General features: G+C 43.2%; 1 pseudogene; it reads left to right on the top strand.

The window, feature by feature from the left end:
- The first annotated feature begins 696 nt into the window (after positions 1-696).
- On the top strand, positions 697-906 carry LOC115835187 (annotated as a pseudogene).
- The last annotated feature ends 3,317 nt before the right edge of the window (positions 907-4,223 follow it).

A 4,223-nucleotide genomic window follows, 5' to 3' on the forward strand; every position in this document is an offset into this window, starting at 1 on the left:
GCAATTTGGTGAGTCTAGTTTTTCTCTTAGAGTTCTAGAAATTCTTACCCAGCTAAATGGTATGATCTTAAAATGATCAGAAATCGGTACTTGTCAGAGTCTTTTCCATCTGTGGTGTCCTGATACAGAGATGTTGTCCACAATTCCTAGCTCATAGTTCCCAGAACCATTGTTACAGTCTTTTGTTATGATGCTGGGTGCTTTGGGTCTCAGGAGACAGAATATCTCTGACCTTCTCTTTCATTTGCCCAAGGCAGGACTCTAATCTGATTGTGGATCAAAAGACCCTCATTCCAGAAAGGGTCCTTCCCCATACTCTGGAGGAAGGATGTGGACAGGTCTTGCTAGGTTTAGATCAGACTTTATTTTTATCCAATCATGTTTTGACACAGTTGTCCATGCTTCTATCATGGAAAACCAATAAAGTATAGAAGGCCCACAGGACAGGGTTTGGGGGGCATCCAGAGAGCTGAACATGTGGAGGCTGAGAGAAAGGTGAAGAAGAACTCATCCACAGGCTGGGAGGGTGTTGCACCCCAACTCCATGAGACAGAAGCTCCTGCGCTTAGGACCCTTCCAGACCTCACCCTATGCGTCTCTTCATCTGGCTGTTGATTTGTATCCTTCAAAATACCCTTCTTAATAAACCAGCAAACATAAATGTTATCTTCACCCAACTGCCACCGCACTGCCATCATGGACACCAGCCACGTGCAGCCTATCAAGCTGGCCAGGGTCACCAATGTTCTGGGCAGAACCGGCTCTAAGGGACAGTGCTAGCAGGTGTGCATGCAATTTATGGAGGATACGAGCCGTTCCATCATCCACAATGTAAAAGGCCCCGTGTGTGAGGGCGATGTGCTCACCCTGTTGGAGTCAGAGCCAGAGGTCAGGAGGTTGCACTGAGCTTGGCTGCTCGCTGGGTCTTGGATGTTGGGTTTGACCACTTGACCGGTGGGAATAGTGTGCTGCGCTCTCCTTTATTTTATTCTTGGCCTGCCACACAGGAATTGAGATGCATCTTTAAATAAAGCGTTTGTGGTCTTCGGGCCAAGGTTAAAAAAGAAATTTGGGCTGGGCACCGGTGGCTCACGCCTGTAATCCCAGCACTTTGGGAGGCCAAGGCAGGCAGATCACCTGAGGTCAGGCGTTCAAGACCAGCCTGGCCAACATGGCAAAAACTCGTCTCTACTAAAAATACAAAAGTTAGCTGGGCATGGTGGCGGGTGCCTGTGATCCAAGCTACTCAGGAGGCTGAAGCAGGAAAAATGCTTGAACCCAGGAGGCGGAGATTGCAGTGAACCGAGATCATGCCACTGCACTCCAGCCTGGGCAATGCAGCAAGACTCTGTCTCAAAACAAAAACAAAAACAAAAAACAAAACAAAACAAAAAAACATGTTTCCCTGAGTTCTGTGAGCCACTCTAGCAAATTAATAAAACCCAAAGGGAGGGTTGTGGCACCCCCAACTTGAAGCCAGTTGGTCAGACGTTCCCAAGACCTGGACTTGCAACTGGTGTCTGGGAGTGTCGGGGGCAGTCTTGGGGACTGAGCCCCGAGCCTGTGGAATCTGACACTATCTCCAAATAGATAGTGTTAGAATTGAATTGGAGGACACCTTGCTGGTGTCCACTGCCTGGTGTGTGGGGAAAAACCCTACACCTTTCGTCACAGAAGTCTTCTGTGTTGATTGTCATGGCAGTGTGAGAACAAAGGAAAAAACCTGATTTGAGAGAGTTTTTCCCAAAGCGCCAAGGTTTCCATGCATCTCCTTGAAGACACAACCACTTTAGGAATATAGTTGCTTGCAAAACACTTTTAGAAAAGCATGAGTATAAACCAATTAACTGAACAACCAGACTTTAAATGGCCATGGGTAAAGATCTGATGAGAGTGCCCAATAATAATGTCTCAGTTGACAAGGAAATTTAATTATTTCTGTGGCATACAATGATTTAACAAAATAACCAAAATCATGGCTAACATACCAGAGTCTTAGGAATTTTATTTTATTTTTTTTTTATTTTTTATTTTTTTTGAGACGGAGTCTCACTCTTTCACCCAGCTGGAGTCATGCCACCTCGGCTCACTGCAAGTTCCGCCCCCGGGTTCACCCATCTCCCCTCAGCCTCCCGCGTAGCTGGACTACAGCGCCCGCCACCTCCCGGCTAATTTTTTGTATTTTAGTGGAGACGGGTTTCACTGTTAGCCAGGATGGTCTCATCTCTGACCTCGATCCCCCACCTCCCCCAAGTCTGGATACAGCGTGACCCCGCCCCCAGATTTATACAATTATGAAACATATAATAACACGTCCATACAAAAATAATTCAAAGATGGCTTAACATCAGTTATTTGACAATGCTTCCCATATAGTTTTGTTTTGTTTTGAGACAGAGTCTGGCTCTGACACCCAGTGTCACCCAATCTGTACTCTGGGTGACAGAATACAGTGGTGTGATCTTGGCTCACTGCAACCTCCACCTCCCACGCTCAAGTGATCCTCCCACCTCAGTCTCTTGAGTAGCTGGGACCACAGGTGTGTGCCACTATGCCTGGCTAATTTTTTGTTTTTTTGGTAGAGATGGGGTTTCACCATGTTGCCGAGGCTGGTCTTGAACTCCTGAGCTCAAGAGATCCATCCACCATGGCCTTTCAAAGTGCTGGAATTACAGGTGTGAGCCACTGTGCCTGGCCCCCATATAATTTAACATGCCAAATGAAAATAATTGGCTTGATATATCTCTTTTGGATGTTCCAGAGGCCTTCTGGAATATCCCAAATTTAGCTTGACTCAAAACTTTATTTAGAATTGGATTTTGGGAAATTTGCCAAAATGTAAAAAGATTTAAAACACTTGATTAAAATAGGATCTCAGGTCACTGTGGAATAACAATCATTGATTTAACCAGAGTAATAATTAAAATACTTCAAAAGGCAAATATAGGTTACAGAGTTGTCAACAAAAACTTAGGTATTTTAACATTGTGAAGACTCACTTAAATAATCAAAGACCCAGGCTGGGCATGGTGGCTCACACCTGTAATCTCAGCATTTTGGGAGGCTGAGGCAGGTGGATTGCTTGAGTTCACGAGTTTGAGACCAGCCTGGGCAACATGGCAAAACCTTGTCTTGACAAAAAATACAAAAATTAGCCGGGCCTGGTGGTGTGCACCTGTAGTCTCAGCTACTTGAGAGGCTGAGGTGGGAGGATGGCATGAGCCCAGGTGGCAGAGGTTGCAGTGAGTCAAGATGGTGCCGCTGCACTCCAGCCTGGGCAATAGAGCCAGACATTGTCTCAAAAATAACTAAATAAAAATAAAAAATAAAGACCTAATAAAAGCCAAAGCACAAAAAATTATCTTGATGAAACACAAAATCTTTTTTTCCTACACCAATTGAAAGGAAAAAGAATCCTTCACATTCTTAGACCAATACTCCAAGAAAACTTTGTCGTCTTAACAAAGAGCAAATACTACTTTTGCACCAGTGTACTATTAATGCTAAAGCTAATTTTAATAAAACCATTCAAATAAATCCATTCAATTTCAGTCAGGTTTGATAACACAAAATTTCCACAAACCATTTATAACCCCTTTGTTAAACAAAAATGTGTTCTTCATATCTTTTCTTTTCAAACACATCTTTTTTTCCTTGCAGTGTTGTTTTCTTTCTAGTAGTTTAATCCCGTATGTTATTACAACTTTTAACTCTTAGCATCTTAATTTCTAGAAGACTAGCAAGCATTGTGGTGAACTTATATCAGCATTCACGATTTCATAATTTCTGGAAACAATATTTTATGTTACTAGACCTAAATATACTTAGCTTCTCTACACCATATAAAAACACAATGCCAAAATGTTTAAACTTATGCTTAGTAATTAATGTTTCAGTATGCTAACTTACTTAAGACATATTTATACCCATGTGAAGGAAGTGTCTGCATAAAGTCCATCTGCCAAACCCTGAGTGGTCCATTAGGCAGGTCAGAATGGCCAAGGGCTGTTCACACTGGCTTTCCAGGATTGATTTCAAAGCAAGTCTGGCAGGCCAAGTAAGCCCTTTTAGCAAGTCCATTGACATGGCCCCACCAGTACTGTTTCATAAAGGTGATCCTCTTTTCCATAGCCCCATGGCTCAATTCATGCACAATACTTAACAGAAATTTCATGGAGAAAAGTAAAAGTAAAAGGACAGGCCTTTTACTTGGTCCACACCAG

The sequence above is a fragment of the Nomascus leucogenys genome, chromosome 5 (assembly GCF_006542625.1).
Source record: "Nomascus leucogenys isolate Asia chromosome 5, Asia_NLE_v1, whole genome shotgun sequence".
Classification (NCBI taxonomy): Eukaryota; Metazoa; Chordata; class Mammalia; order Primates; family Hylobatidae; genus Nomascus; species Nomascus leucogenys.